Genomic DNA, 8,771 nt, shown 5'->3' with positions numbered 1-8,771 from the left:
CAGTGTTGGAGCATGAAATCTCATTCTTTATTTCCCATCCATGAGTTCCTTATCATTTCTGCAAAAGTGCCTAGCTCCTAATTTACTCAAGCTTGTAAAATCTGGAATATCATAGTACAATAGAAATGCCAGGTCCCTGTGAGAATGTTTTTCTGTTCAGAGCTGCACCTTGCCCATGAATATATGTATATTGATGCCACAGGCAGGAATTTAATTAAGCACTTCAGTAAGCACACAGCTCTTCATGGCTGTGAAAATGAAAGGCTTGATAAAACATCCTTGGAAAATACAGTACCAATATTCCTCCTATAAGATGGCTATATTGATTTGAATCTCCTGCTTTTATACCTACCCCTCTCATGAATATCTTGTGGCTGAGTCCCTGACTTCACAGTGGTTTTCTTTATGACACTGCAGTATTTCCCTTACTGGCAACTCACCAGCCCTGAATTTGTTATAGACCCCTAAAAAGAAGAGGGAAAGAAATCACAGCACAAGTTCCACAACAAAGAAAATAAGGGATCTAACAGCGTGAAAAACAAATTCTGAAGTACAGCAGCCATATCATAGACAATATGGAGAGGCTGAAAGTTGGGGCATTTGACTACTTCTAAATTATTTTTGCATGAGCCCTGCCTGTTTGTGTGTTAAAGATTGCTCAGAGCTGCAAATTAAATATTTCAGGTATTACAGATAATGGAGACCCAGTATTTAATGGCACTTGGAGTCATGACTGTGTAATGCAATAGCCTTTTTATTAAGGGAGATTATTTTCTTCCTTCTTGATTATATTTCCTGCTTCTTTCTTTGCCTTTTATTTACTGTTGCTACTGTATATTACAAGCATACTCTTAGCTACAGGCCAAGATCATTATTTAAAAAACTGTTTTGAACAGCTGTGTGCTTTTTGGCCTAAGTCATATTGTTTTATAAGTCCCAAAATATATTAAATATGTATGGGTGACAAGAAAGAAAATGTAGCTTGGGTTTGGAAGAGAATACTGGTGGGATGGGTAAATTTTTAAAAGATTATTACAAATATTTTTGTTATGCAAAAGATAGACTACCCATAGGCTGGATTGTAAGTAAGTTTTTATTATTATTATTATTACTTTTTAAAGGGTCCATTCTTTGCTCACAATGAGTGGAATAATGTAAGTGGCATATAATAACAATACAGCAAAATGCGTGTTTAATTTTCCCAAAGAAAAGAAAGATCATTTTTGGGGTTTTTTTTCCTGCTATGAGAAGAAATTTAGAAATGAAAAGATTGCAAATATAATAATAATAATCTCATACATTGTAAAATATAATTGCACTACAATTCACTGCCATCAGAGGTAATGTGAGAATTACCTGGAAAGGCAAACCCAGCTGGATAGGCAAAAATTTCCCATCTGGAATGGAAGCCAAAGAAAAAGTAATAAATTACTATCTAACCTAAAGACTTTGCTGCAGCTGAAGAACTCGGATTCCCCTGTTTAAACTGTTGCCCTGTTTCGTAGGGATCTGCTTGAATGAGGCACTGGAATGTTGTCAGTTTTGGAAAAAATCTACTAGAGCCCTAACAAGTCACCTAGCTTTACTACACCAGAGTAAAACTCCTTTGTATTTTTTCAGTCTCCAGCTTCAGTAGCTGAATCCATACTCCATGATGCTGCTTCACCTTCAGCTTAATTACAATGTTTTGAAGTTATTTAGCAGCTTTCACTCCAGGATCTCAGTGGACCATCAAACAGAATGGTCCACATTTTGCAAAGGAGCCAAAAGAGATGAAATTACTTCTGAAAAATCACTCAGCAAATATTAGCCAGAATGAACTGAGGAAACAAGCCCTCCGATGCCAACCTGCGCCTGAACGCCAAAGAACTCGGCAGTCATTATTCCCATGCTCATACTCCTAAAACTGTTTTTCACTTCTTAATATGTCCATGAAACAGGAGGTCCTATTTGCCCGATGAAATGCCCAAGCAGTGATTCTGTATTTATGGTGATTCTGTAACACTGAACCTTTAAGAATACCATGGGAAGAAAGGTCTTCGTGTATTTGCAGCATCACTGACAACTGTCCTCAAATCCATCACAAGCAGTTGTAGAGAAAGCAGCTGGGTATTTTGAAAAACACAAAGGAGCAGGGAAAAAACTGAAAACAGATTTATTCACTTCAGATCTAAAGAGATAATGGAAAGACTTCTTAGAACAACATTTTAATGTGTTATTTACCCTTTTCTATTTTTCCTTTTAAGAGCTCTGAGAGCTCTCAGAGCATAATTTATGTTCCTGCAAACCCTCTTTTCTTTAACGTATGTAAGAAATCTTTTCTGTATTTTGATGTTTAGCAGACTGGGCAACAAGTAATCCTAGATCTCAGCAGCAGGGTGGATTGGTTTGGATGTTTAGCAGGAGATAAAGGCCAGTGAGGTGTTTCCTGCACTGTTGACAGAGAGAGCAAAGGGTCAGTCTGGCTCCTGAGTGCCACTTCACCTTGCACAAGGCTGAACCATGTTCTGTGACTGCACCGCTCACCTGGAGCCTCTCTCAAACCACTCAGAAGGTTGGGACAGTCTGAGCTGTCACTCTGTCACTCCAACCTTCTGTCCACAGACTATCTACACAGACCAGGTCCCAGCAAGTCTGACCCAGACCATGCAGACTTCAGATTCTCTAATCTCTATTTTACGCCTTGAATTAATGAGACTTCACTTGTCAAAATAAGTTAGACCTGCAGACCAAAGAGTAAGCAGGAGTTTGTTATTCATACCATATACACTTACAAATGTCTCTTCAGATGTTATTGAGGAATTTTTTTATTTCCAAATTTAATAAAATTGCTCAGACAGGACAAAAGAATCTGCCCATCCAGCCGTTTTTTTTTTCCAAATGTGTTTTAAGCAGAACCATCTCACAATTACAGAAAATAATACTATCATTTAACTTAGCACCCATCAAATGCAGTTGACTTAGATCTCTGCAATGTTTCACAAGCTTTAAATAGACTGAATATTCCTTCATTGTGAATCATATATTACAACTGTTTTACAAAAAGTAAATTGAAATATCCAAGTGATTAAGACTAACAAGACACTGATTTCTGTGCCTCAGCCAGTCTGCTTTTTGGTGACACCAAGAAAACATCTCTACTCTTATGCCAGTTTTAGTTGCAGCCTCTGACTGATTTTGCTTTACAATCTGTTTATTCAGCTGGACATCTACAGCTGGTTATTGATGAACACTCAACAAATAACAGGAACTGCTGAAGTAAATCCAGAAAGGAAGTGGGAGACTTGAGACCTGAATCTTAGTTTCAACATCTAACTAGAAAACTATTCTGGATCATAAAACTGTATCACAAAAAGGTTTGGAAGGCCCTCTAATGTTGAAATAAAATAGAAAAGGCAAGGAGAAAAATTAATACACTTAAATTTAATACGGCAACAACAAATAAAACAACAGACTATTTGTTACATTCTGTGTATTCTGAAGGAAAGCATTACACACACTATTTCTTATTATTGCTCCAGGGAAGAAATTCACAGTGAAGGCAAAAAATGAAGTTAGCAATGATTTTTCACTCATGAATCTCTCTCCAGGGATGACTTATAAAAGAAAAAATGTTTTCTAGAAGAAGAGAGAAAGCAAGAATTATCTATGTCTATGTATTTAGTGAGGAACTGGCACCCACACTTCCACGGCTCAGGAAATCCTTGAAAGAGCACTTTCACACCTCCTAACATTTTGTCCTATATCAAAGAACTGTTAGTCAAGAAGTAGTAAATTAGTGTAAATATTATGGCTAAAACTGCAGCAGGCAACAAGGTTGTATCCAGTATGAAGTAAATTCTTCCCCGAGTTAGAATGAACATTTGTCATGTGGGTGCCAGGTATTAATGACTGGGTTAATTACTAGAGTGATTGCACGTACTCTGTCTCTTCTCAGGAGTTTATTGTTCCTATGCACAGTTTGAGTAAAATATCTATATAACCATATTCTGTGTTGCCTGTATCTTATCAGAGGAAAGCTGAACACTAAGGCACGCTAAATATCTGCTAGTTCACAGGGGACCAGTAACACTAACACAGATTGTCTGTATGAAAATGTGTATGGGAGAGGCTGGGGTCTCAAAGAAAAGCAAGTGGATGGAAAGACAGACAGCAACGAAGAGATGTGCCATAATGAGAATGAAGCCAAGTTTTCACACACCAAGTGAAAGGGGAGGAGGTGCAACTAGAAAAGGTTACAAAGTGTTGATTTTAAAAGTAGTTCATAAATATCACAGCGTGAGAAGTCAAGAATGATGATAGCATTGGGGCAATAGCAGTCCTGAAATCAAAGGTAATATCACATGAAGCAAAACATCTAACATCACACAAAACAGTGGGTACTAAAATGCAAATACTAAGAAAATAGAAGAAAGGCTGGTGGAAACACAGAAAAGAGAGAAGAACCTGCAGAGAGAGCAAACTACGCAGAGAGCAGAATAGCTCAAAACTCAACAGAAGCCAGTGCAAAATGAGGTTGCCATTTAATAAGTTTGCACCAGCTGTTCAGTGGAGGATGGAAGGATTATGTTTGTTATTTTACAAGCTCAATTGCCAAATCAAACCTTACAATCTTTGGATATGTTTGTCTACAGCAAACAAGGATAATAGTAAATCTTTTGCAGAGGCATTGAAATGAAGCAAAAATGTATTTTCTGCCTCTGAAAGTGGTTTAAAAATGCATGGGTCAGAAGCCCCAACACCTACTAGTACAGGACCTTCCCAGTTTGCAGCAGCCTGACACTATACTGGGGTGACCAACATCAGCCTATGTCCAGGTTTTGCAAAGGATGCGACACAGAAACTCCAGCTCTTGGCCCAGTGGTGCTGGCCAAGAAGGGGACCGAGCAGAGCCCTGGGTAAGACACTTATCTGTGCACATTGACTCTGGCTCCGTTGCTTGTCCCATTTGATCACCTCCCCTTTGCAGAGGCAAGAGAATTGCAAACACAGATTGCCCATACTAGGATGTGAGCTTGCTCTGATCTGAAACAATCTACACATGGGTCCAGACTTGTACCCATTAGCTCATCAACAAAGCTTATCAGCCTCAACCGATCATTTCATTAACATGTGTGTACGGTTTCCAAAAGGGAGCCAGCTCACATCTGCCCAGCTTGGAGCACAGACAATGGAGACGGGATTGGTTTCATATAATTTGATACAATATTGGTACAACCTGTAGGTCTAATTCATCAGGATACACAATCAAGTAAGTCAAAGAAATGGGACTACTCAGAGGATTATGAGTCGTCACATGCTTATGTAGTTTGTTGCACTAGAGCTTATAAAATGAAGACTCTGAAAGATCCCTTGACAGCGTGTTTAGTCTCACCTAGACCTCTTCCAGGTGTTTGTTTGGGAAATAGCTGGTGTTGAATTATTGATCATATAACTGGAGATGGAGAGAACTGTCATACTTCCAAAGTAAAAAAAAGAATGGAAAGGAAGGAAATGGTATAGGAAAGCTGAGGTATGAAGCATAGACATTACCTATATTAAAGGATATTCCTGTTACTCTATGACAGAATAACAACATTATGTGTTCTAGCTCATGTTAATACTTTGGTGAAATGCCTTAAGTAGATTAGAAAGAATTACAGACACTACTGGACAAAAAAAACCCCTATAAACAGGTAGTGTAGCTACCAACAAAGTGCTGTCATGGTACAGAAACAGGTGGAGAAGTAGACTTATTTGGATTCATGAGGAAGAGGTTAGTAAGGAAAAAAGAAGGTTTGGAATTTTAAGCTTACATGTTCCCTTCTGATTATTTCCATGCTCAGCTGCTCCCTGTCCCTTTGGACAAATTTCAAGATAAATTCTTTCTCTTGTGAAACAGCAACCTCAAGCCACTTAAGGAAGGATTGCAAAAACAATCTTCATGCTGCTATATTTCATATCTTCCTGTGTCATAATGTGTTTTTTACACTTATTGAGTTTTATCCTAGACAGGGTAAACTGGAAAAGTCCCATTGAATCAAACAGGTAGTGCTAATTCCTCAAAGGTTCCTCAGATTTTCACTCTATAGCTGGCATTTTTTGAAACTACAAATACTACAATCTTCCACATTCTTTCTTCATAAGAAAGGCTTCAAAATATAATCCAGATCACCCCTTTAATAATTTGCAATAAACATCCAACACCTGAACATGTACTCATGTCCTCTCTGGAGTCTTAGAGATATGGATGGATTTACCATAAAGGATTAAATGGTTTTTTTTTCTTAGCATGTAAAAGATTGTTTTGTTCATGTCTCCAGACATTTTTCATGTTCACTTGGAGCAGGATTTATAAGACCTCCTCATGCTTCTCCCACTGGATTGTTTACCCATTTGAAATGCACAGCAACATTCCACACAGAAAACAATATATCTAGACAAAACAACATCTTGTTTAAAAATACATAAGTACATCTCTTGTTTGAGCACAGAAAAAGCAACATTTCAGATTCTTCAGGAAAATCTTCAAGGACATCAGAAGACCCAAGGCAGACTGATACTGACCCAGCAGAAGCAAGACGTGTGGAGTTTCACTTTAATTCAGTTTTCTCCTACAATCGCCTTTTGCTTATTCTCTTTCTTCAATACATTTGTTCTTATTTTGAAATGTTCCTAAGACTTCTTTGCTATATCCTAAAACTTCTGTACTCTCCAAGAAGCAGAACAACACCTGAAGCTCAAGGCACTAAACACAACTGAAAGCACACAAAGCACAGTCTCGTTATTCAGGGGGTACATACATCCCATAAACCTGATTACATACAGCAAATAATTTTCTGGAAGATGACACTGCATTCCTATTGCACAGAAAAGATTTACTGTCTGAAGTCTTGTCTAAAGCAATTACTAAAGCTAGGTGTAAGACCAGCAGTGCAGTATTTCACAGTGCACAGAAAAAACAAGCCTGCACCTATGAGAGAATTGTGAAGGCTACCATGGAGACTGCAAACTCTAACAATCTGTAGAGCTCTTTTGAGGATTTCAGCTAAGATAGCCTCTTTGAGGTTTGAGGTAGAGCCACAGAGAACTGCAATGGAAAGGGGAATATTGGTGTGAATAAAGAACAAATGGGAATAGCTGGATGTGGAGGCACCACAAGGAGCACACAAGAACAGCCTGTGTTCATGGCATTCAGATCAGCAGCTCCTCAGGGCTCCAGAAGGGTTAAAAAAACATGTTAAAAACCTGCACAGGGTCATCAGTCCAAGAAGACCCCAGAAGCCATAAGGGGGACTTGACAGCTGGTACCTCCACATACATTTAGAATTATATATATATATGTGTATATTTTAATAAAAATAACCAAATAAGATGTTTTTGTTGTAGTTTTGTTTTATTTATCTGGTCCTGTATTCTGGCATTTATTCTTGTTCCACTGTTGCTACAAGGTTGTAGCAGTATTTCCTCCAGAAATTATGTAAGCAGATCTGGTTCAGGACTTTAATCCTATTACTGATTATGACTATTTTCGGATTTACTTGGATTAGTTATTCAGCAGATTTTACCCTCAAAAAGTCGTGGTACCTCTTATTGCTAGAACATGTGTGACCACTCCAGGGTAGATTGTCACTCACAGAACAAGCTTATGAAATGTCTTTGCTGTGTACAGACAGACCCTAGTGAGAGAAGGTAAATATCTTTTTTTTTCTTTTTCTCTCCTTAGAAAGGGCAATTCCCTGGAAGCTTGCAGTAATATGCCATAGTTTCATGTGAAGAGCTCAGCTAAGACTGTAATACAAGTGTCAATCACTTGACTGACAGCATGTGAGGAGAGTGATTTTTTTCTTCCTCATCCCAATGAAATTCTGATCACAAATTCGTGCTTCTGATGCTAGACACTGGTTAGGACAAAGTTGATTCCTTCTATAAAGAAAACCAATAGAATCAAAATTGAAGATACATACCTACAAACTCTGAACTTTATAGACCATTTTTTTCATGCAGTATTTTAGCTGCCATTAAGTGCATCAGTTAACAAATGCCCAGAACTCTTGTTCACCAATTATCTGAGAAAGAAGATATATTTCACAAAATAAACTCTTTCATTTGATTTTTAAGAATACCCATTAGAGTGCTGGGTTTCTGAGAGCTGGGATTTACCAAAGACATTTTAGAAGTCAACATCTGCCTGAAAAGCATGGCTCTAGCACTGAAGCATAGCTGTGAAAAATGGCCCTTTGCTACTGGTTCCTGAGGAGCTCTGGACCATACTGAGCCAATGTACCTGCTGCTCAGCCTGTGAGCTGATGCTGGGATCTGGAAATCAAAACTGACTGGTTTTGCATCTGTTCAGATGCTCCTAAGACTGAGCAGACATGTATGCATGTGAATGCCTAATCTGTGTATTGACAATTCCTGACTGCATGAGGAGCTGGCTAAGTATAGATTCCAGAAACGCAGGGAGTAAATCAGCTAGAAGGGAGTAGCAAGGACCTGGAGCCAACCAGCAGTACAGCTACACCAGGAGGCATCAGTTGGGCAAGGCAAACTTGAATTTGACTCTGCATACACAATGCTCAGCTTCACCCCTTCATCAAAAAAGGGTCCTTGTAGATACAGACCATCTCCTCTGCTCGATGTAGAGCCAGGATTTGATCTACAGGGACAGGATTTTCAAAGGAAAAAGGCACACAACCTTTTCCATTCCAGCTGGGCTGGCTGAGGAGTTTATTATCTGAACCTCAGAGCTGCATGCTGCTATCAGCTTGCTGGAGGTGGGTACCCCTTCT

Source organism: Apus apus, chromosome 11, assembly GCF_020740795.1.
Source record: "Apus apus isolate bApuApu2 chromosome 11, bApuApu2.pri.cur, whole genome shotgun sequence".
Taxonomy (NCBI): Eukaryota; Metazoa; Chordata; class Aves; order Apodiformes; family Apodidae; genus Apus; species Apus apus.
The sequence above is the reverse complement of the archived record's forward strand: the minus strand, read 5'-3'. Positions refer to the sequence as shown.